Below are 26,484 nucleotides of genomic sequence, written 5' to 3' on the forward strand. Positions count from 1 at the left end.
AAGAACAAGTTGCTGTCGGATGAGGAGGAAAACCTGGTCCCATGGTTATGATGTTTGGGTGCTTTCGAAAAGATAGCCAGAGTCAAAGCAGATTGTTCAATAAATGCTTCGTACCCACGATGAAGGGAGACATTATGGGATGCCCAGGGGGCTTTGGAAATCAAATACAATGTTTGAGTAGCACAATTTGAGGTACATTATAAAAAAGCAATTTGAATTGCCAATGAGGCGACACATATCTGCATGCTAATTAGACCTGTGTCAAGCTTAGTCTGCCGGGTTGTGTTGATGGCTAGGAATGCGCTTGTAACTCTGTGGAGAGATTGTTTCTGCATAAATTATCAGCTTTGTCCTACTGATCATTTTTTGCAAACAAACATGAAATGTAAGATCAAAATGCAATTCTGAAATTAAAATTATTGATTGATAAAGCCTAGATTTCAGAATCTAATTAGAGGAGGCACAAACAAAAGCTGATATTATTACAGATTGTGCCTGAGCTAGCAGCCAGATTGTGCAAGGCTTGTAATTTATCTTTGTTTATGCAGCCAGGATATTAAAAATGTAATTAAAATGGTAAAATGATCTGATCAGAAATAGCCACCTAGTGGCAAGTATATTATTTTAAATGGATTATAAAAACATTGATCTGTGCAAATAAAAGGTTTTTTTCATGACAAACATAGCAGCTCATTGAAATTTGCTGAGCAATTTGTCTTTTGCTAATAAGTTGTCTTTTGTGTTTTGTTCCATAGATAAGCAGCATCATTTATAACCCTCATTTGCACACTAATAAACATTCTGTTATTACAGGTGGTGTTGGGAACGTCTTTCATAAATTATGGCATATGAAAATGGAAGAAAACAATAAACGCTTTTCTAGACATGCTTTTCTATATACATTTTGTAAAATTAGAATATTCATCTGACAGCAGCAGCAGAAGTTGTTTATTAAATCACTCTATTACTCTATTTAAACTGTGAAATGGTAGAAATGGTAGAAACATTGTCAATATGTAATTCAGCTTCTTGCCTACTTTGGCTACTTTAAAATGCTATACAAAACACAGAGGGCCCAATTTACTAAGTTTGTGCAGATTCAATTACTAAATTTCATGGCTATAAAGAGGTCTTTGTGACTTATACATTTTTAACCTCATTTAGTACCTTTCTAGAGTTGCCAAGTGGATTAAGCATTAAAAGAACAGATTGTTTAATTGCACACAGAATAGAAATGAGTTTTGAAATTTCTCTGCAATTGTGAGCTATGGACAGTGAAATGGCCAAAGGAAGTTCTGTTGTATGTTAATGAAGCTAGATTACAAAAAAAACCCCAGACTATAAACAGATCTTCAAGAAAAGGTATTCAGAAGCTTGTAAGTTCATGAGCAGGGCTTAAGTCATGTATTTCTTCTTGTTTCAGATTTCCACATGAAACCACTATGGAAATGCTCAATTCCTTTTAAAGAAATTCACAATGTAGGGTCCTGTCAGCAGCTCTGGGGTCTTTTGTTAGGTGCACTTAAAATGCCAGATTAAATATTAATATGTGGTTAGAGTTGTGCTATTTTGCAAGCCCTGAAACCCTATTAGTAAATCATGATCCGGTGACTGATGCAAGAAATTTCAAGGCACCAAGACTGCAGATTGCCCATCAATCTGATGGATCACTAATTTTTACTAAATCAGGCCCTTGGACTTTTAGCTGTAAGCAGATGCATGTTTCATTGTGACGGGAAAAGCAGTCCAAATAACACAGCAATTTTCTGCACTGAATGTGTATCATAACAGGCAGAGTTGTTTTGCATAATCAGTAAGTTATTTGAATACAAGTGTTCATTTAACTGGCTGTGCACGACTGATGCTGTCCTTGAAAAAAAAAACCAAAAAAAAACCCCACATTTTGAGCTAGGAGAGAAAGCTGCATTATTTTCAAAGAGTAGTACTATGATTTGAAAGCAGTGTAGTAGAGCTTCAGAAGGATGCTGGAGAGGAAAGCCCAGGCAAAACCAGCCACATATTCTCACCCATCCCAAGGAGCTATATCCATTCAATAGCCTTCATCAACTACTGACAGCAAGTCATACATGCAGGGATGAGCAAATACCAGGAGGGATCCTGAAGGATCAGGCAAAGGAAAATGGAACCCAGAAGAAGGGGTGGGAAACAATCTGAGTAAAAATACCGGAAATAATATTAGATTATAAACTACTGATGTAGAGATGACACATTCATCCTGACATATGGCACACTTAGATACATAGCTGAGTTGCAGCCTTCCTAACCTCTTTAGAAAAAAGAAAACACCTCTGAAGCCAAATCACACTCTTTATTGGCAATCTTTATGTCATACAGATGAATCTTGACTTCTAGTTCTTTATAATATGGATTTAAGCAACTGACTTAGGTATTTAATAATTATGAAGAGTTTCATGTGTGCAGATATTACCATAGCATATATTGCCTTCCAATTTATATCTGTCTTTTTTGCTCTCATATTTCCTCTCTCTCACTTTTTAGTAGTCTGCTTACACTCATATGGAACTCAGCATTAGAAAGAGACCTCTTCATATCTTCTCTGCCACTGCTGCATGACCAACATTGAGTAGTACAGGTCTGAAAGACTGATAAATCTTGTATACATGTATCTGTATCTTTCTCAGGTCACCCTCTTTAAACACTTATGGATACTGCTTAAAAGAATTTCCAATCTTAAACTGAAATAAAACACAATTAATAAATTCAAGGGTGTTTTTCAGATGAAGTCTACAATTATAAATATTTACAATTAATATACTGAAATCACAACACATAGTATATGGTTTTGAAAAAAAAATACAGTGTACAATAATTCAAGGCTTTCCCAAGCTGATGGGCAGCCTAAGAAAGTAGTGTTACGTTTGTTCTGGTTGCCATTTTTACTATTTTCAAATACAAAAGAACTTATTTTATTAAAGAAATCTATCCAAATCAATAGGCCTTCTGGTATTGACATTGTGAAGTAATATGCAGCAACACCAACCATCCTGAAACATTCCAGTGGGCTTTTAATGTGAATGAGAGTCTGCTGGGAGCAGCTTCCCTGACTGAAGCACATGGAAGGTGTTCTAATTTCCACTAAGCCCTGATCAATGGGAATTTATTACCACTTAGACAAATAGAAAGCCAGACTGTGCAAAACTGAACTGCCTTGAATGTACAGCCCACATCAGAAAGACACATAAACATTAAAAGTAAAGCAGAATAGTAAAACAATATGTGAACATCTTTTTAGACCTCCTTTTCCACAAAGCCAATGCTTTGCTACTACATCCTGTGAAAATACAAACGCTGACAGAAGAAAGCTTACACATACTTAATGGCGTTCCAGAGTACTGTACGTATCATTGTTTCTGAACTGCAGTTCCTATTGTGCTCTGTGTCATGCTCATGTGTTTACCAAATGTCAGAAACCTCCTTTACAGGCTATTAATACTATTGTGGTCCCTCCAACATGCACACAAATACACCCACTCCCCTCACCACACACACTTTCTCACTGTCCATCAATATGTTGCAAAGTCTGTGTTTCATTACCATATCATATGGAGTATTGATTCTTGTTCCAAGCTAAATAATGTTGTTTTTTAAAAGATCTTTTACCCTTTAAGTGGGGTTTGCTAACCGAACCACAGACTGGTAACAAAGATGTATTATAGTATTTGATATCCTATACACTTTGGCAAATGCCAAAACCAGTAACTTAGGCAGAAATTTCAATGCTTAATTCAAGTTTTACAAACAGGAAAATTGTGCACAATATCCAGTTACATACATTCCATGTTAAAAAGGGAAACATTCCTAATAGACCTTTCAACATAATAAGATTCAGGCCTAAGCAGTAAAGAAAATGATTTACCAGTTTTATTAGGCTTCAACTAGTTTCCATACCAGATCTAAAAAGTCACCTTGCACCTATATAAAGAGGATTATTTATGTATTTATCTGCACATGTGTCCTCATCAGCCACTGTATACAATCATTTCATGGCATTCAGATTCAGCACAAAAACATCAAGGCCTAAGTACAAATATTATTACTATAATGGGTTTTCATTTCTAGAGGTCATCAGGGGAAGGGATTAATTTTGCTTGCTTTATTGTACACACAGAACAGCACACAGGGTCATATTACAATGCCTTTATCTGGAAAATCACATTCAGCTGTAATGAGAAAGGCTCTTCTTAAAACAATTTTACAATTTTGGGTGTATTAGCTGTATTTTATTTCATTTCTATATTGCTTTCCTTTATGCACATTTATTTCAGATATCATTAATTGATTGTTAGTGATATTTACAATAATGATTTCAGGTCTCTTTTCAGTTCGTTGAGAACTCTTTTCCTTTTTAAGGCTCCTTTCATCAGTAGTGATATGAAAACATTTTGTATCTCTAGGTTGCTAAAGAATTTTTTTTGAAAATTGTATAGAAAACTTAAGATCTGTTTACCTTGACAAAAGTACTCCAAATAGATTTCATTTCCTTACAGCTTCTATATATCATACAGAAAACAGTCTTTGGCCAATAATTTAAAGACAAAACTTTATTTCCCCTTGCTTTCTCATGGAACATCTTATAGAGAGGTATTATTTAAATGAGACAACAGCATTCTCATCCACGCTGCATGAAACTGGTATTCTGCTACACAAGGAACTTCATTTTTGCTCAAATCAGATGTTGTGAAGCAGGTTTTGTAAAAGCAAGGTCAGAGGTAGCAGGAACACAAAACCAAAAGGTCATGTCATGCAATGTCCAGGTATAAACAGATGTATCCATTTAATGTATGTGGAATTAACAGTCTCATTTTAGCTAGGAACAGATGATATTTTTAGTCCATTTTCAGCCAGTTTCAGAGCTCTGTGAGTGAAAGTCCAACAGAGCCAGGATGGGCTGCAGATTCCTAATAGGACAAGACAAGATAAGAAAAAGAGAAAAAAAAGATTAAAAATAAAATATGGAGAAAAGTGAGATGAGAAACAAAATCAGCAACTGAATAGAACCATTGAATAAAGACACAAATACTGGGACCAAAATGAAGAAAAGGGAAAATGTAATGCCTATAGCCATTCCTATATGTCTTACAGAGATTATTCACTTGCATGGGCAAAACTTGTCCTTCTTTTTCTATGGTCATTAAAACCTAAATTTTGCTCAAGTTAAAAACTTATTTTCCCTTGGTTTCCTCAATAGGGATAATAGAGGTAGACTTGAGACTACTGGGAAAATATATTGACCAATGTGAAGAAGTCCCATGAATATTCCCAGTCTTAGCATTAATATTCTTTTGATTTATTTTGTCTTGGCAAAAAGGAGATGAGAAGCAGCAGTGTCTGGAGACGTCAACAATTTCAGAGGCCAAAACTGTCCATAAACCTTACAAAAGTAGTGGAGAACTGCACAGAGACTCAACATTATTGGCAAGACAAAACCCATGCTACCTTACCCTAATGCACCCTCTTTCTGGCTTTGCAGATTAGCAAGGAATTCACTCTCCCAGACACTCTCACATTTTGGAGTATTGAAGATAATCCTTGGCACTTGAGGAATACATGTAGAAGCATGCTGATCACTGGAATCATGAGCACAGCTGAAGGAACAATGCATCCTTTCCCATTCTAGCAAGGATGTCTCAGGGACTCTATTGACTCTTATGCATTGAGACTGTATTTCTCAGTCTGGCAAGGCTCCATTAAACCATGCAACAATTTTTTGCCGTAATATAGCCAAACAAAATTCTTATTGCTGTGTCGGACTCCACATAGTGTAAGAGGCACACAAACAAGTGTCTCAGGAGTATTTGCTTTCAGTCATAACTATAACTATAGTTTATTCAGAACTTGCAGCCTATATATTTGTCACTACCTTTTTTATAAAATATGTATAATAGAAGTAGTCTTTTGTGGACCAACATAGGTTTAAGACTGTAAAGGTTTTGTATGATCCTGAGCAAAATATTCATAGGAAGGAAAAGACGATTAATAATTGCATTATACATTAATGTAAAACAATGTTAAAAGTCCAAATTCTGTCTAAACTTGCAGAGATTAAATCCTGCCATTAAAGTAAATTGTATGAACTCATTTTAAAGAACCTTATGAATAGTCCCTTGCTTCTCCAAATAGAAATATTTAACATCATGAGAAGAAACAAACACTGATACACTAGAAAGAATTGATAAAAGTAACTTTATTGCAGAATATACAATTTTCTTTATTGGTGTTTTTATACACAATCACACCCACATGCATAGAGAGAGCTTCTATATGACCCTTACCTTTCCTATTACTTAAAAATTTCTTTAAAATTCAAGACAAGTTTCTGAATAAGTCAAAATCAAAAACATTTAAGATGCTAGTTGAATCAGAAAAAGAAATGCAATACAAAGAAGTGGAGTTATGCCCAGAGTTTTTAGGGATTTTTAATATTTGTCTTCAAATATATTGTTTTTCCAAGCCAAAGTGATATGGACCCTGATCTTCTGGGTACTCAAAAGTACCACTTACTTCAAATTTAAAAGGTCTCATCCCACTTGACACTGGATCTTGAAGTACAAGAGCACATTGGCACCAGTCCCCAGCCTCACAGTGAGATCCCAAAAAGCACCATGTTAAGTCACAGAAGATGACTCCAGTGGGCTGGAGGCTACTGGTTCCCCAGCTGTTGATTCTTTTAAGTAGGGCCTTACTCTCTCCTCTCAAGTTATTGTTCTTGAATGAGGTAGTGAAACTGTGTACTTTCTTAACTAGGAATTCTACGTTCATTTGGACTGGAAGGGACATTCTGATGAAGAATTTCTTATGATCAAAATGACCCTCTGACCCATTCTATTCAAGCGCAGCCTTACGCAGGGAAGTCTGTGCACACAAGGCTGTGAGGAAAACCCAGCACCCCAAACTTGCTGGTTTAGATATTGCGAGCACCCGGAAAGAGACACGAAGGCCAACTGACACAGGCCCACACTTTTATGACTTAACTCTTTTACCCTCCAGAACAAGGTGGCTGCACTCAAAGTGTCTGTTCAAGATTTTCACTCGCTTTTGCCAACTCCTGATCTACCACAAATATGGCATTTAAAAACTAGCTGGCATAGACCCAAGTCATGCTGAGGAACATACTAATGCTTGAACAGTAGAAAGAGTAGTATTCCAGAGCTAGGGAATGTTCCTAGTGTCTGTTTAATTTTAGGTTACACATTTATATTCTAAGTCTTTCCATTAATGAAAGTGAGCTTTGAACCAGGTCCTTAGAGGGCCAGTGACATTTGAAGAATTGGAGAGGAATACGATCATTTTAAATATGCATTTGCAAATTTACAAAATATTATAAACATGTAAGTTAGTGCATTTATCTTGATCAGACTCTAAAGCTGTAAATACCAGATGTCATTTATAGATTAAATGATTTTCCTAAATCTAATTTTATATTAATACAAATCATTTGTCAATTCAACATGAAGGTTTCTACTTTAAACATTCAGAAGTCATGGCATGCAAATGTTAGGGTTATCTCAGTGATTCATTGCACAAAATGTAAATTAAGGTATAAACTGAACAAAAAAATTAGTTTGCCTAAGACGTATTGAAATATATTTGTAACTGACCTGGTCACAGCATTTTCACTTCTGGTAAAAAAGCCTCTCAAACCCCCACTTTCAATAACCTGATCTCCTGCAGATGCAAAAAACTAGCTCACAGTAACAGAAATTCAGCATGTGCAAGAGGTCTTTGACAGGCAAATTCATAAGGAAAAAAATCTGCTTTTTAAGAGGGAGATTTTCTTTTTGTGCTTACCTTCAGTAGTGATAGTTTCCAATGGTTAAACACTCAGTACTTTTATCTTTATTATCACTCAAAGAGCAATCTTTTCAAAAGATCTTCAACAAAACTGGCAAAGATAACAAGTATATCAACAAGTATTTAAAGAATTTGAAGGAAACCATATCAACTGTAGATAAAAAGAAAGTTTTAAAAAGAAAATCTTAAAAACCTGAAAATCTAAAAATATAATTGTTTAAGAGCAGGATTTTTCCAACCTTAGCCTTAGCTTGACTAAGGCAACTAAACTGTCAGGCAAAAGATAATGAAGAACACCTCTAATTATTCCCCTGAGGCCAGCTCCATAGAGCTGAATCTTAAATTCAGGAACTTACTTGACCACCAGGATTTGCCTTCTTCACTAGCTACTATCAGCACTGCGAGAACTCACTTTTCTCAGAGTACTGACTTAGAAATCAGCCTAGACTCCTTTTTTTTTTTTTCCACTTTTAAGACAAAACACTTTTTTATGTACATATGACTACAGACTGGTTACACACAAGGAGCAATTCCAGCAATATTCTCCCAAGATAGGATTAATCTCTTTTAGCATACAGAGGCAGAAAAGTTCTTCTATTGTGGGAATTCCTTGTTTTGAATAAGGTATTCTAGTGAGCAGAATTCATATTTTCTCAATTTTGCTCAATTATGGCAGAAAAAGAAGGAGACAATATAGTTAAAAGTAAGGTGAAGACAGGATGGAAGGCAGAGCAAACAGTAACCCTGAAAAACATCCATGAGAGAGAGACTGTCTGAGCTAAGCCTTGACTTTAATACACTTGGAGTTATGAAAAAAATACACATTTCTCAGCTTTATGTGTACATGGAAACATATTTTCATTTATAATTTTATTATTTGATTGCAGGTATCAAAGTGCCACTGAAGTTTGTAGCTAAACCTCTTTTGTTTGTTCTTACTGAGGCTGAAATGACCACACTGATGTTTGATGAGATAATAATGTCTACAGATAAATGGAATCAGCACTATTTTTCAAAATAAATGCATTTTGCATCCTTTTTAATATTAGCATATTCCAACATTTGGAGTACTTACAGAGGACTTAGATGTCAGTAATTCATTCATCCAAGACTTAGGAAATTCTGTTTACTTTTTAAAATATTAAGCAAAGCATAATCAGATTTTTGTGGCATAGATATTTATCCAGTGGGATCTCTCCATAGGTTAGAAACTGCAAAAATCCCTCAAACCAAAACCTGAAACATAAAACTAGGAGACAGGAGACACATCTAAATATTTCTGCCTTGAAGAAGGAATGTGTTATATCACATACCCTCATATAAAATCTATTCACTGCATATAAAAACTCTTTGATTTTTAAAATGTCCATATGAAATTATAAAGCATTAAAAATTTTATATACAACAGAAAATGCCAATATGAAATGAAGGTCTCAACCAGTACCTGCTTTAAAGAAGTATATAAATACCTTTATATTTTCATTCATAAAAATATCAGGACAGGAGATAAAAAAATCTCATTAATGTACGATGATTTGTGTTGCATCTCAAATGACTTTCACAGCAAGATACTTGCCCTACTCCTATCCAAGAATATGTGGTAATATTAAGCAGAAGGAAATATAAAATAAAATAATTTCTACCACATCATTACAAAATGTATTCTTAGTTATAGAAAGATTTTAAATATTCAATTAAGATGCAGGAGTTTTTCCAAAGATTATTTCAGTTCTTATCACCTTTGGATGCCTATTCAAAATGCTTACTGCTAAGGCATTAAATGTATCCTCCCATACTGTCACATTGACTGTACGTAAATGAGTCTATGATGATTTCTCCCTCCAAGGCTCAGAATATTAAATTAAAATCGAAAAGAAACAACAACATTGTTTTCATATAACCAGGGGCCTATCCAAACATAAAATAAATTTGCATAGTTCCAGACTCACTGAGGAGGAAGTAAGTTGACTTATTCCCATAAAAGCTGCAGTGATGTGTTCTTATATTCTGTCAAGCTACAAATCTGAAAATTTGCCTAAAGCGAAATTGTATTTTATCTATCCATAGCATTAATATAAAACAAATCTACATAGCTTTTTATCGATATCACAGTCTATTTGTCTTACTTCTAAACTTGAACAACATTATTCTGACAGCACATTGCAGAATTTTTGTTTCTTGTTTCATCTATTGCTTAAGTACAATATAGTCTGTGGACTTCTTACCTTTTAAAGTGATACCTGCTTCCAATTAACATCATTTCAACACAAAATTGCTCAAGAGTAACTAGACAGTGTTGATCCAATCCTTAAGTCATTACTTAAGCATGTACTTCAGTGCAGGGCTTTCTCTTTTGTTTGGCTTTTCTTTTTTTTTTAACTGAGTAAAGACTGAGAAGTGTTTGGGGTTTTTTGGAAATATTAATAGCTAGCAGTTCTCTTGTTCATTAGAAAATGCTTTCCTTTTAAAGTTTACTCCATAAATTATGTGAATCCTTCTCTACCATGGCCAATGAATTAGAACCATATTGTAACATTGCATCATCTATATAGCTGTAAAATAGATTTAATACAATCAAGAATAAATCATTGACAAATAAATTCAATAAACATGGTCTGAAGACTGAGTCTTGGCGGACATCACAGTCCATTTCAGCCAAGCCAGATTCCTTGCCCTGTACAACAAATCTGTGTGCTCTTCTTGTCAAACAGTCATGAATCTGAGCTAAGTGACTTATCCTCAAGAGCATCATAGCATTATCTCCTCTAATCAGCATTCTAGAGTCAATCAAATCAAATGCTTCTGCAAAAATTACAAAATACAGTGCCAATTCTTTGATTCTATCCAATGCCTGGTCACTGGAAATACTATTATTAAAGTGCCAGATGCCAAAAATTACTCCTGGCACACACACGAAATAATGAAAGTCAGAGATCCAAAGCCTTGGGTTGAAATTCTGCCAATTAGAGGGACAAGAAGAGAAAAAGCCAGGATATTTTTATTCTTATCTACTGAGAACCAAATAAAATTAAAGGAAATTACTGAAAATCACCTCAGACACAGCCTCTGGGAGTTAATCACAGCATTAAGTATCACCCAGTGTAAGGTGAAATTCTTTCCATTTAGATAAAATGAGTTTACTCTTTCTTTTTCAGGAAGTATTCCAACATTCCTGATTGGCTGTCCTAAGCAAGAAAGAATGTATGTTTTTGTAACACCTACCAGGTTCTTTTTTGCCGTTATTCTGATACTGAAAGGGTGAAGGCATTGCCTTTATCTTTCTGTGTGGCTGAAATCACGATCAGATGTTTCTAGCTGGCCAAATAGGAAGAAAGGAAGCTACTATTTTTTTTTTCTTGTTCTGCTCTCTAGGGAGTAGGCAAACTTTAGCTATAACTAAGAAATTCCCAAGTAAAATTTTATAGCATTTTTTATTTTTTTCTGGGTTGTAGTTTAGAATTTTTTATTGCAAATTAAACTATCTCACCTAGAAAATAATCACTTGAAATGATCCTTTTTTAGGGGATTATGTGTGCAATGATTCACCTAAAGTTAAAATGGTTTGACAATTCCTAAAGTTGAAAGGCCTGAAAAAAGAAGTTGAAGGCCTGAAAAAAAAGCCTATCTAGAAGTTAAGATAAGGAGTATTTATGTGTTACATAAGGAGGCTTCACTAACTTTATTTTGTAAAGAAGTATAATGCAGAATCTACTTGCATTAAAATCCATCACTAAGAATGGAAGTTAATTCTGTCCCTTCAAAGTACTTCAGTGATGCACTTTTAAAATTCCTTTTTTTTTTCTATTTGGAGAGCTTTCTAAATTTCCCTACCTTGAAAGTAACCAAAACTGTAATCAAGTTCATTATTCTTTAAAAAAAGAACCTCATTTTTTTTTTTTTTAAGAAGGAATAACTGTGCCAAGATATCTGCAAATGACATCAAAATTTACCTGAAGGCAGAATGTTCCCATTCAGCTATCTGAAAGCCCCTGGAAACCTATACATAACTTCTAAAGGATCCACCAAAGAGTAACTAAAAAATTAGGCTGTAGAACATAAGCTGTGACCCTTATATGTGACTGCAAAATAAAGCAAAATTTTGCAGTTCTATTCCATTTTGAAGAAGTGGTAAAAGTCAGGCATGATATATTAATGGATTATATAGTAATAGACATATAGACATTTAGGGAAATCAATTGTGCCTATCTTACCAAAAGTCTGAAAATTAACTTTAAAAGAATTTACAACTTCACTTATTTAGAATTTGCTGTTTGAAGAAAGACTCAGCAAATAAAAATATGTCAAAATTTTTACTGTTAATTTACTTTTTTCTTCTGTCTCATTTCCTTCTTCATGCACATTTTATCATGAAGTATGAAGCTCTTTACATTCACTGTTAATGGGAGTTGAGCACCTTGATCAGTATTGTGAATTCCTCTCCTAGACCAGTGCATATATAACATCATTCTTCTACTAAGCAAAATATTACTTATTTCTTTTAGTTAGACTTTAACAGCAGAGCATGGCTGGGGTGTGGGACCACCTCTTACCTCCTATTTTAGGATGAGATGTGTGAACCCAACACTGCAAGCTTTCCCCTTCTTTCTAGTTTTTGTGTAAAAGAAAACAGGGAGATTAGGCTGTATGGAAAATACCATGAGTTATCCGGTCTGAACAACAGGTCGCCAAAAGCCAAGCAAATTTTCAGCCTAACAATTTTTAACTACTTATTCTGTTTTTGTAATATCCAGCCTCACGACTGGAAACAGAGGCTAAATAATAGGATTCTCACATACAAAAATGTTTGTTTTGTCATATTAATGATATAATTAAAAACAGAGTCAATATTTTATGTTCTAAACTAAAAACACTTACATTATTTCAGGAATTTGATTTCTAAGAAGAAAACTGAAAATAAATGTAACATGTATTGATCAACTGTAAATTGGGAAGTGGCCACATCTCCCTGGAAATTTATCTGATTTAAAGGACTTACAGCAGAAAGTCATGAAAACGTTTTGCAGAATGGCTTATGCTGCAAAATCTGTATTCACATAACTGAACAAGACTGACAATTTATCAGTGGCCCTACAATATACTGCAATATATGACTTTAAACCAAGCTTATCTGAAGTTAGGAAATTATCTGACTAATGATGAAATTCATAGTATTTGTTAAAATTTAGGTTTCTTTAGATGCACATCTTGGTAAGAAAATATAATACTCTTCAATAATGTGAACGTTTGGACAATATATTCTTTGCTAACACCTCCTATTTTGGACAAGGATGATCTGGGATTTACCAATAAATTTCGTTTTGTCATGGAAATGGAGTACAGTATTCTATAGTCAAAGTTCCAATGTTTTATATTTCTAAGTCCACTAAACTGAAATATACATTTTACCACATCAGCAAAAGAAAAAATTCAGAGTTTACTGTATGCAGAACAAAATATTACTATTATTTTTATAATGTATATTTTCAGCCAGATACCATCATCAGATCTGAATCTGCAGCTGGAAATACCTTATGAGAAAGCACAAAATGGATTTTTAAGGTTATAAAGTAATTCATTCCACATATCTGAGGCTCAGATAGAACTTTTTTTTTTTTTTTAGATAATGATCACCAGTACAATGTTCTGTCCATAAAAATCTGTTAAAAATTTACCAGGCTATGATATTCATTATCATAGCCTTTCAATAGAAAGCTCAAATGTTAAAATGCAGCTAAATGCGTATGGGTAATATATCACTCCATTCCAGTAAGCACATATATTTTATTTTTTTTTTTAGATTAGTTTCATCTTGTAAATTACAAATTGGATTAGGGAGTTTGATATGATTGGAAAACAGATTGACAGTCTATTTAGCATTTTTATTAGTTGTGTAGATTATCTATAGGCTATAGATGACCTCAGTCAACTTAACATTCTTTAGGCAGCCAGACACAAGGCAACATCAACCAATCATAAAAACATGTACTTGATTATTAGGTCTCAAGATGTGTCAAATCAATACACTGTATCACCTTAAAGGATAGATATAAGAAGGCGTCTACATCTTTTGTAACTTAGGAAGCTGAAGAAAAATGCTAAAATAAAAACCACAGTTTACATAAGTTCTGTTTTATACAGATATTATTGTCATTCCAGATTTTTTGTATAATTATAATTTTTTTTACCCTTTGACTCTCTTTGAAACCCAAAGAAATATAGGTCATAAATATATTAAATAAAAACTTAAAAGGATCACACTATTTCTGCCATCTCTTTGTCTCTACTATATTTGTATCCAGCGCTAAATGATCTCTTCTGCTTCTGATTGAAACAAGAAATGGCTTAATATAACCAATGTACAGTAATACACCAAAGAACTGTTTGTAATCATGCTTAACTGATGCCATTGCACTTTGTGATCTAAAATTTAAGGGAAAAATATGTAGTGCAGAGATTCTGGTTATGCCGTACTTGCACCATTTGAGTGCTGCACCCATATCTGTAGTGACATAAGGAAGGGATAATTCTTCAAAATTATTCATTTTCTGCAATTCTTTGGTTTCTGGGTATTTATTAATCTACAGTTGACCTTTACCACTACCTGGCTATCAACCTCACCCTATTATCTGCCTACCTTTGTGTCACATTTACCTTATTTAGGAAATCAGGCAACCAGGACTCTCAATTCTAATTCACTCTAATTAGCTCAAGCAAAGTAGAAAGAGTAAAGTGTCATTAACTTCCATGAATCTGGACCCATACCTAAGGAAGTTAATCACAGTTAGAATCTACTCACTGTTCTGAAGCAGCATAATGGTTTTAAGCCTATCTCTTTCAGTTACCAAGACAGAGTGAAGGGACACCAATTTTTCTTTTAGATCACCTTACAGGAAAACTTAATCTTTGCATGTTATGGCTATATCTACAGACTGGATTTCACGTCCACTGTATAATTCCTATGAATGAAGTGCAACCTTGAAGCTGCAATAAAGATGAAAAAAACACACATCTGTTCCATAGTCATGATCATAATATGAGAGGCTACTCTATCACACCTTTAATATCTATGAATTTAGATTTAGGTGGTTTGTCAGATGTTTCAATGATTTTACGTAGATTTTTCCATTTAACTTATAAGAAGATATTTTTCTGACTTTGATAAAATTTTTCACTTTAAAAATTAAAATTGATTTGGAGGATTAAATTGCAAACAGTATATTCATAAAAGCATTAGATAACTTAATAAAGAAGATTTCTGAGCATGCATATTCTGATCAAGTTACTTGAGTGCGAAAATATTTGTCTGATATATCTACATATATCTATATTGATTCATCAGACAGATATATTTCTCCTGAAGTCAGACAATATAACAAAGTTCATCTGGAATATCTATCTGTCTATCTATCTATCTATCTATCTATCCAAATGCAATAATAGTTCATCCATTGATACAGGTTAAAAACTGACCATGTTTCTCTCTACAAGGACTTTATTCAAGAAATAATATTTTGAAAATGTTTCTTCTTGTCAAAACACAGCTTTATGCGGTCTTCTTTCTTCTTAGTGGAGTCGCACTAGCAGATGGAAGATACCCTGATATTTAGAAATGTTTTTAATACCTGTGCAATGAAAACATTTAGAGACTGAAGATCCTGCATGCTAAATAGCCCAGTCAGAAAATCTTGGAAATTGTTTGCTTGTTTTACGGAACACTACCTAAATTACAGGACATGAGTAATATTTTTTTCTGCTTCATACTTCAAAAAACCCACACGAGTCAACTTCAGTATTTTTCTACCTGTTTGCTATATAGATTCTCAAACCAACATATTCTGCTCTTTCTAACAAACTAACAGCTATTTTGCATAGAAATACATGTTACAACACAAGATGATGTTTGAGAAATTTCTTCTTCATCCTTCTTAATCAAGTCCCGTAACTCCTAATTAATAGTTCCTAAAGCTTTAGTTTGTCTAAGATAGTAAGCCGTAGAATTTTAAGGGTAAAAGACGCTATGCTAATTTAATGGATGGTTACAAATGAGTTGCCAAGGGATTAGCCCAAGAACAACTTAATACATTTAGGAAGGGCTTGTGCTAGTTTTCAGTACAGTAAGATCCAAAGAACCTTAATTGACTAAAAACTGAAAATCAAGCAAAAATGACCTTTACAGCCTTTACACCTGGCTCTTACTAATGTGTATCCCTTCTCCACTCTCACCAAAACAAACATATATATTGCTGGAAAAACAAACATATATGTTATAATTAACTAGATTTACAAGTATGAGGGTTAACTTCTGCAACCTTTAGTGAGTCTTGTTGCTTGATCTGCTCTCTCCAAGGCTGAAGAAAAGCGAGATATAAGGGGAATATTCTTTCTTCTGGTAGATACAGGTTTCTGCTAACCAGCCAGGTTGTTCCTTGTCACAAATCTTAAGATAATTTCTCTTTGCTCCCTGAACCCAAAAGTATATAGATATATATGCATATACTGAAAAAGATTGCTTTTTCAGATTGTTTTGCATATACTGAAAAAGATTGCTTTTTCATCCTGGAGGCCCTGCTGCCATGTAGGATTGGGCAGTTCATTGGCAGTGTCCCAGCACATCTTTCCAGTGTCCTACAAAAATGCAGTGAAATATATAGCGTAGCAACAACTGTCCAGTGCACAGATCTAAGGTGCTCTATACTTCTGCAAATATCTTACAGTGTTGAAGATCATTCCAATTATTTAATTACAAGTAAATTTCCTTAAACTAAGCCCTGGATCACCATATGATTATTTATAATATTTCATATTGTTTGTTTGTTCTTACTTTCCTGTACTTAAGGTCTCCCAATTAATTTTGTGTTGGATATCAAAATAAGTGCTCTGGATTCAGGCTTCCTTATGCACCATTTTATAAAAGATATTATATGAATGGCCTCATTCATAAGACCACCTAAATTACACACCAAATTGTACTGCTACTTTTGCATTTTCTTCTCCATCAGATTTCTTCATGATGCTTCAATGCTTCATTCAATTAAGCATTCAATGATTTTTGCATTTGAATGTAGGTTTGTTGCCTTAATACACTATCACAAACTCCTTTATTGTACTTGGAGGTAAACACATTACTTTTGGTGACCTACTTAAAACTCATAGTATCCGTATCCCCTTCCTCCTTTATCCTCGGCCACTGATTAAAAAAATCAATTAGTCAAGGACTGAGACTAGTTTGGCCTGATTGAGGTTTTGTGAGACAATTTATTTTCTGTGATAAGCTCCTATCTTAGCTTTCTTCTTCTAGAAATTTATTTTCTGGACACTGATCCCAGTTTATTTATTTATTTTGAGTAAGTAAACCACAATAAGTTCTCCCTAAAGCCCTCTTTTCTGCAGCTAAACAACCTCAACTGAGCCTTTCTTCATAGGAGTGGTGTTTCAGCACTCTGATCTTTTTTGTGGCCTTCCTCTGGATTGTTCTATGAGATCAATGTCTTTGTTTGCACTGGGATGCCCAGAGCTGGATACAATATTCCAGGTGGGATCTCATTATAGTGGAGGAGGAGAGTCACCTCCTTCAACCTGCTGGTCACTCTTCTCTTTTTGCAGCTAAGAAAATGGTTGACTTTCTGGGCGACAAGTGCATACTGCTGGCTCATGCCAAATTTTGCATCTACCATTATTCCCAAAGCCTTCTCTGCTGGGCTGTGATCAAGTCATTCATCCCTCTGTTTTTCCTGATAATTTGGATTGTCTGAATCCAGGTGAAAGACCTTGCACTTGGCTTTGCTGAACTTCATGATGTTCACCTGGGCCCACTTCTGAAGCCTGTCAAGGTACCTCTTGCTGGCATTCTCCCTTAAGCGTATCAAATAGTTTAGTGTCACCCATAAACTGAGACATCTGAAAATAATGGTACAGTAGGATTATCACTGAGGAAAGATCTCCTCTTGAAGATATGGTATGACCTAAGATGAATGCTGTCAGGAAGAAATGAACTATTTTATCACTCTGTCCTTATCATTCACAGTCTGTCCCATAAGCCCCTGGGTGCCCTGAAGACCCACACATTTCCACATACACTTCCTCTTTATTCCATACCTAAGCAATACATTATTTGCTTTTTAGTATCTGGATATATAATTTTTTTGTGTGTGTGTTCTTATTCTCTTATTCTATTTTAAATGTTTGTCTGACGGAATTTATGATTCTTTCTACATGGAAAGATAGGATTTAGCAGCTTGACTCAAGTAATCTTGCAGATTTTGCCATTTACAGATACTGACTTCTGTCTTACATTTTCTGATATAGTAAGTTATGCTCTCTGTAATTCTGTTATAACACGGTCAACATATGTCTATCCTGAGTAAAAATTTAATTTTCCCCATGTTTGATATTAGGGTCATTTTGACTACTTATGCTATTAAAAGAAACAACAAAACCCAATGAAAAAAATCCTTTCTGTAATTTGATGTCACAGTACTTGTTTTTTGTTTGAGTCTTATTCCTGCAATTTTGAAATAATTTATATTGCCATCACTTTTGTTTAGTGGCCCCAATATTTTCAAACAATTCCTGTATATTATCACTTCCAATTTAGTTCTCCCGTGTGCTTTTAGAATTCATAATCCTAGAAAGAAGTGGTTTAAAGGATACACATCTTTAAATGTGGCTTGTTAAGGCACTACACTGGTTTAAGATAATTAATTATTACTATTTAATTATCAGAAATTGTGATTACCATTAATAGCAAATTAATAACATCTTTGATCTTATTTTTTGCTAAGCATTCAGTATTTTTTTCCTAACCCTAAAGTCAGTAATGCAATACAACTTACATACACTTATTTTAGTGAGCTATCCTTTACATATAGAGATTTTCATCATCAGAACCCCCTTCATTGACTCTTTTCCTAAACATGTATTTTATGGGAAGACTCTCTCCTTCTTCTAATTTCTGTAAACTACATGGCATAATTTGTTCTTTTGGTGCCATGATGTTCCAGCACTCATTATAATTCACAATGGATATTATATATGTTATCCTCTGTTGCTTAATTCTTTGTTTTCCACTAAACCATGTTTCTACTGACCTTTTTCTCCCAATTTGTTGCCCATACTGAAAGCAATAAGTAAAGCTTTCACCCCTAACTTTGAAGTATTTTGCCTGGTTCTTGGTTGGATAATTTTACAGATGTGTAATTGGTAATACTGCCTTTATTTTAAAACAAAGCTCTGGCCTCTTCAGCCGTTATCATAAGTATCACACCTGCATCAGTCTCTAATAGTATCTGCCTTTGGCAAAAGTGAATACTTTAGAATATCTTCCTAATACTTTGCATACTTTTCAATTCCTTTTTATAGTTTTCATAACAAAAGCAAACCCAAACTTTTATTAGTTGAAGCTATTATTTCAGCATGTATTATGATATGCTTATAGGGAAAAAAATTTATAATCTGCAAAAAATAACTGTGTCATTACTATTCTACAGTAACCATAAGGAATGGTAAAGTGGATTAAGGAGTTTCTTCCAATTAAAAAAGAAATTTAGTATTTAGCAACTGCTTTGTGATTCGATTCTGAAGTATTCTGTGATGCAAGTATTATGGATCAAGAATAAGATATATTTTAATATGTTATTCAGTATAAGATCCCTTTACTACTGATGTTTAACGTTTGAAATGCAGTTTTTGGCTGATCGATAGACACACTGTAAAGACCAAGTTACTTCAGATGGTTTTCAGATAGGCAGAGGCCAAAATCTTCCATCAGTTGCTACAGACATTAAAAAGTTTCTCAAGCAGCTGTTTTGCTAATGACTCTCTGACACTTTATCAGGTTGCAGGTATTTTTTAATGCAATTAATTTCTAAGCCTACTCATAATTCAGTGTGGGAAAACAAAAAAAAAAAGTACAGGCTCTGATTTAGGAAGAAGGACACGGACAGTAATGTAAGAATTTCCACCTATCATCTCAACTTCATAACAAATTGAATGGACACTGCATAAGCAAGCAACGTTTTTTGAAAGTCCTATTAATATTTTAGAAGTCTTAAGAATTAATGAACTCTGTTCATTCATTCTTGGCGAATGTCATCTTCCTTTCTTTTGCAGTATTGATACATATAGCCACTATAAGGAGGCTTTGCTGGGAGTATTTATATGCTGGGAAGGAACTTTTCAACACCTACCTGCAAAAGGAACCCTTCAGAAAGCCTCTCCCTTTTGATTCTTCCCTTTTTTTTAAAGAGGATTGCAATATGCCTAAATGTTCTTTTAGTGAAATTAAGCTTTTCTGAAAACAATGTTAATAACTTTATTATCATTTTACACAAGAAAATCATACTACACAGTAAGGTTTTGTTAGAAATACTTATTATGTTAGGTGCTATGAGTAACATTTTTACTATTTAGGAATACATATTTTTATTAACACATGCTGGGTCATTCCTACTTGTTTTAAAAATAAAATGTCATTTTCTTCCTCCACCACCACTAAAGGAAACTCGAAATCAATTTTATCCTATGTGGAAAATGTATATCCCTTGACATTTAACTTAAGACATAGCCAGTAAGCTCACATTCATGTGACAGCGCAGTTCAAATTGATGAAAACAATGTATTCCTTGTGTCATTGTAAATTTCATAAAAATCTGAGCATAATAAACAAAAATGGGGAGGTGTGGTCCTGCAAGCACTAGCAAAGGTTTTCTGTTCTGTTTTTCAAGAAAGAATTTTTTTTCTTCAATCAGTTAATGGAATTTATTATTTTTACTATATAAGTCATTATTAGTGTTTAAGGTAGCAGCTGGAAAAGCCCAAGCCCAAATAAAAAAAAAAACTTCAGAAGGAAATGAGATATGGACCTTTCAGCCAGATATAACACCTGTGTTATGCCAACACACCGTATAAATTGGAATAGATCAGTAAATATGCAAATAAAGCAAACAGATGCTCATTTGAAGTACTTAAGACATAGAAGTATCCTAATTTTGAGATATATATTTCAACTATGACTTAATTTAGGCAACAGCAGCTATGGGCATTCTATGCCTTTGATGATCTGGCCATATGAAACCACAAAACCAGACAAATCAACAAGTTATACCTGAAAAATGAAAAGGAATAATAGGAATAATTTAGCATAAAACTAGAGATTTTAATAGAAGATTGTCCTATTTTTCACAATGAGCACTATTTAAAAATTCCCCCTGTAGGCCAAATCAGACTTCTATGATCCTGGTAGGATTGACACTTAAACATTACTTTAGGATTTTGCTTAGAACAAAAGAATAAAAGCTATTTTAATCAACTCTTCTTCTTTTTAATCAGTGCAACATGCATTTCATGAACAATTTATGGCACTCGACAAAAACATGGGACTTCTTTCAGATTTGTGAAAAACAAAAGAAAAAGGTATCCTTAAAGAGAACACCATCACTATGGATAGAAAACAGGCAGAATATGGTAGGATATGAGCGGGCATAATTGCATGCTTTGATATTTATGATGAAAGACCTGAGCTGAAAGAAAAATGACAAAAATGCTATCTTAGCCTTTTATGAAACAAAGAAAACCTGAAGGTCGTGCAATAGTAATTTTCATCATTCCTTCCAAAGCCTTGGCAAGCTTTGAAAATTCATATGTAATAGCAGCTAGCTTTTCTAAGTGAAAGTGCTTTGAAATCATCCTGGGATATAAAGTATATAAAAGAAACCTTCATTTTTCAACTGCAACAAAAGCAAAATTATATTTCTGAATCTTAAGCTGACTATTTTAAATTACGTTGTCTTAGCTCTTGAAATATCATTCATTATATTGTACTGTTAATTTTCAGAAACTCAAAATGTTCTTCTGTATCTATTAATTTGAAAAGAAATTGCTTCTGTAATTTAGAGAAAAAAGCTTTTAAAATTTACTATTTAGTCACTAAATAAAGAAAACATGTCTGGAAAAATTCACTGACAAGCACAAAAAATATGAGCTAAAAACACAATAAAAAAGGAGTGTATTCTGTGAGATTCTTAGAGCTGGACAACATCCTGAATTTAATTTTAATCCAAATTCCACTATGTACAAAGAAAATGGTTAAATTTAGAGTTGTCTACTATCTCAACTTTAAGGAAATCTAAATTGCCTTTAAAGAAGAAGCATATTCTTCTTATTAATATTCATTTATCATTTCTGAATGGGAGGGATTTATTTTACTAATAAATCATTCTTCATGAGTTTCTGCATTTGTTTGGACTATTTGGTCTTTTTTCTGCTTGTCCCTGAAACAGAGTTGAACACTCTTTAAGCTGTAACTTGGCCTCAATGCCTTCTTCCTCCAGATGAGACTGAATCCTCAGCAGCAGAAGAAAATATGAAAGAATAAGAGTGTCAGAGGAAAAAAAAGATCTAGTGATTGAAAACGATTCCAAACTTCACACACACACAAAAAAAAAGAGTTTCTGAATGAAGAACTAAGAGGAAAAATATCCAAATGTCTGATCTTTCAGTTTTACCCGTCCTGCATCAATTTTCTTGTTTTCAATTTTTTTTTCCTTTGTGGTGTTTCAGGAAGTTTACTTTCTGAAAATAAGGAAAGGCACAAAACCTACATCTAATATCCCAAACAAGTTAAGCAACCTACTGCCTTCCCTAGAAAATTCAAAAGAAAATGCATTACTTAAATTAAAATAATCTTTTAGAGATGAGAAAGGCAAGTAGAAGCCATTATCATGTCTGGAAATGTCTTTTTTGGGAAGACTCTTTACATGTTCCCCTTTGGCCTACTTGCACATGTGAGCAAAGAAGTCCTGCACTGTGAAGCATCTAAAATGTTTATGTCTTCAGTATTTCCTGGTCATATGGATGAACAATGTCTAGTTTCAAGACATTCACATACCTCCTTTTCTTTTGATGTAGTTTAGCTTTTCCAAACTGAGAGGCCACATACTGTAAGTTATCTGCTACACTCAATTAATGTTAGGTACAAACCCATACTGTGTTTAGCTGAGTGCAATTGCACAACTGGATGTGCAGGGTAAACAATAAAATCACCAAGAAAGTGTGCTTGCAAGTGAACACTTGCAAGTGGTGGGAATACTGCAACATTCTCATTAAAAAAAAATGGTTTGTATGTTTTAAGGTTCAGAGAGGTGAAACAATTAGGTAGATTCAATACCTTAAGGCAGTGAGACTTATATCCAAATTCTTATCCTGGAAATTCTACATTTAGATTAGTAGGAGTAGGATCAGACACAAAGAACTAATTTTTTATTAGCTTTAGAACTGATATTTTAGGAATTTAAAACCAAATAATGAGAAACCTAACAGGTTTCCAAGGAGGAAAAAAAAACTACATGAGGATATCCAAAGATCTTTGATTACAATAAATATAGAATCTGACAGTATTAGAAAATTAAGACAATGGTCTTCATGCTGAGATACCAAAAGGTACTTAAATATCACTTCAGTAACACAGGTCACTGAGATTTGCTCTTTTAAGTCTGAAGGTGCCATGTTTTAATTCTCAGCATCTGCAGGAGAATTTCAGGTTTTGACTGCCTTCTGGAAGACAAAGGTTTCTCAGCAGATGTGGAGGTGTGCCTTCTGCTGTTATCTTGGTTATGTTTTCTTGTCACTCTGATCAGAACAGGAAGCAGTAGCTGCCCGTAAGAATCATCACTGACAAGTTGTTAGAAGATTATCTCATAAATGCATAATTAGGAATTGAGAGAACTTGTTATTTTTATCATTACTAATAATATTTTTATCATTGTTAACAAATACAATAAATCCTGTTTGTGCTATTGTTACTATTTGCAGCGGTAGTTATGTTGATTCCTGTGTTGTGGGTACAGAGGGTTTACAAGAATGCTCTGTTGTATTAGAATCTGTATAACTCTACTAGTATTCTGAAGAGCTTGCCAGGGAAATACAAGACTGCTAACAACAATTGGTTACAATAAATGGACTGGAGTAGTGTAGGGGAGTGAATAGATGTCATTTAAATGTCTCTCCCAATACAGAGCTCTGGAATTGTCCTCAGGAGGCAGCTATTTCTCTTCATTGGTTACATTACATCACAGAACTTTGCACTATGTCACTCCTAACCATTGTCATTATGTTGGAATAAAATCTTACACAGGGATATGTAAGGATGTGATGTTTCTACTATTTGAATATATTCCAAAACAGAATGAAACTGAATGAAACTGAAGATTGGCCCATTGCATCAACTCAGTGTGACACCGATCTTTGTTTTACCATTTTTTAAAGAAGTACTAAAAACTGAAATAAGATCTTCTGGAATCTTCCAAAATCCTCGACACAATGATTTTGGAATATAAACTTAAAGGGCCATCCTGTCTACATTTTCAGCTGGTTAAATAGTATCAATGATCTAGCAATAGTTCCCTGAAGAAAATATCCCTTGTTCTTTGACACAGGATCCAGGTGACCAGTTAGGATGAACCCCAATCTCTGCTGATTTTTGCTCACCTTCATTTGGTTTTTCCTAAAAATCACAAGCATAGAAAATCATTCTGCTATAAGATATCATAAACATGTTTGGAGGTTTTTAATAAGTATTTTACAATTTTCAGTGATTGTACACTTTCCTCTGTACTTGTCTAATGTGTAGAGTGAAGTTTTTATTTATTTTGCCCTGGTCAAATACTTTTTGTAGCAGTTAGAGGAAATTTTGTAAGTTTTTAGAAGGAGTTTACAACCAGTGTGTAAACACCTTCAGCTGATATAACTATGACTATGCTATATGATTGTATTATTTCAGCCAGTTTTATCTGCAAATAGCTTCAGAAGAAGTGGTGAAAACGAAATGTAAAAGGGCTCTTGAAATAGAACAGAGAAGCTTGTTCAGTGCTTTCATCAAAATTGTATATAGATGTGCTAAGTATGAATTTGTAAATCTCGCCTAAATTGCTAAGAGACTCTTCAAAACCACTAACAGAATCAGAAACTGCACTGGGATAAAATGCAGTGAAAGTTCCAGTTGTGTCCTTGAGCTAACAGGACGCCATATCTCATTTCTGTCCAAAGAGTTATGTATATGGATGGGATAGGCAGTATCCACCTACTGCTTGAACTTCGAATTATAAGCATTTAATTCAATTCAATTTTCTTGAATAGGTCAAAGACTTCCAAAGTTATTGGCATGATTGAGAGATGCATAGGCAATTTGATCACATTACTCCTATGTCAGATTAAAAAATGGGGATGAAACTTCACAAAGCTTAATGAGACCAATATATACTGCTATAAAATAAAAGGTTGTTTTTTTTTTTTGGTTTTTTTTTTTTTTCAAAATCATATGTTTCCTAGTTTGATCTTCATTAAGAATATATGGGCTCAAAACATGAGCTGTATGTAGGTGATAAAAGAGTCTGGAGTGATCTTGGAACAACAGCTCTGGGCAGTGTAAGCTATCCCATTTTCTCTTTGAAAAGGAGACACATAATCACCTGAGGATAAATCATTACCACAGGTAAAGAGGACTGGTGAGAAAGAGACACAAGAGAGCCTTGACTTCACCTACACACTGGTAAATCTTGGACACAAGTGGAGTGAAATAATCTTCAATCATTTTTCAGATACTTGCATCTAACAGATCACTCTGCAAAAATAGAGTAATTACATTTAGGAACTGCTCTTCCTAAGCTTTAGGTGTTTCTGTCAAGGTTGTACTCGAAGCTAATACACACTTCAGCCACTCCGTGTTCCTGGAGAGTCCTATACAGGTGAGAGAAGGTCTGTGGAATAGGAGTCTTCTGTCTTAGAAGATGCAGCAAAATTATCACTTAGGATTTATGCCAAATAAATTTAGGATTAATCACCTGAGGTTACCTCAGCTACCATCTATATTAAATAAAACAAAAAGTTTCTCCAAAGAGCAGTTCAGTTCACCTAAGACTCAAGCACTCCAAAGGTTCTTATCTTCCTTCACTGATTACTTCCCTGCCTAGAGTGGCTGGGGTAATAATTTAGTAACCAAAGTTAGGTGAATACAATGGGTCTTAATATCCTGTTTGCATTTTCCCCCTAAGAGCATTAATAAAACTGCTAATATTATGGGGGAAATAAAAATGTAGTGGGTAACTTTTTGCACTTGTCTGCCTAAAGAGAGACAAAAAAATGCATAATTTTTCAAATCAGACACCATTCACAAAGTGGGGGTGGGAAGAGGAAGTCTGTGATGAGACCATTGAAAGACAAATCCAATGTAAGTTTTAAAAGGAGGAACTTTTCTCTTTTACAAAGAGACAGAATGAATAATTTGCAAAGGTTTTTAAGTACAGTATAATTCTCATAAAGACACATATTTTTGTATTGATCAGTTTCTTGGTCAAAAAGTCCAACAAAAATATAACAAAGTAAAATCTAAATAAAAAACAACCAGATGTCTTTTTCAGCAAAAAAGGAAAAGAAAAAGCAAACACAAAAATAAAAACGGGAAAAAAAAGAAGAAAAGAAAGAAACAAGTATAAAAGGTACCACTGTTGAGGATTCTTGGTTGTTTACAAACTCAAAATTCAAATGTTTTCTTCAAAAGCTTATTCCAGGCAGCAAATGAAGTAATCTTTTTGGAAAGTAATAGGATTTTATTCTCATGAGATCCCCCCACAGAGAGGTGGCTACTTCCTTAAATCAGTC

The 26,484-nt window shown here is 34.1% G+C and overlaps 1 long non-coding RNA gene across 1 annotated transcript in view; it reads left to right on the plus strand.

The window, feature by feature from the left end:
• LOC137471830 (uncharacterized) overlaps positions 1-26,281 on the plus strand; it is a 32,972-nt gene extending 6,691 nt beyond the window's left edge. The window contains exon 2 of the long non-coding RNA XR_010997884.1: positions 23,349-26,281. This is a non-coding gene — a long non-coding RNA (uncharacterized lncRNA). The remainder of the gene's footprint in view (positions 1-23,348) is intronic.
• The last annotated feature ends 203 nt before the right edge of the window (positions 26,282-26,484 follow it).

This window comes from Anomalospiza imberbis, chromosome 1 (assembly GCF_031753505.1).
Source record: "Anomalospiza imberbis isolate Cuckoo-Finch-1a 21T00152 chromosome 1, ASM3175350v1, whole genome shotgun sequence".
Lineage (NCBI taxonomy): Eukaryota > Metazoa > Chordata > Aves > Passeriformes > Viduidae > Anomalospiza > Anomalospiza imberbis.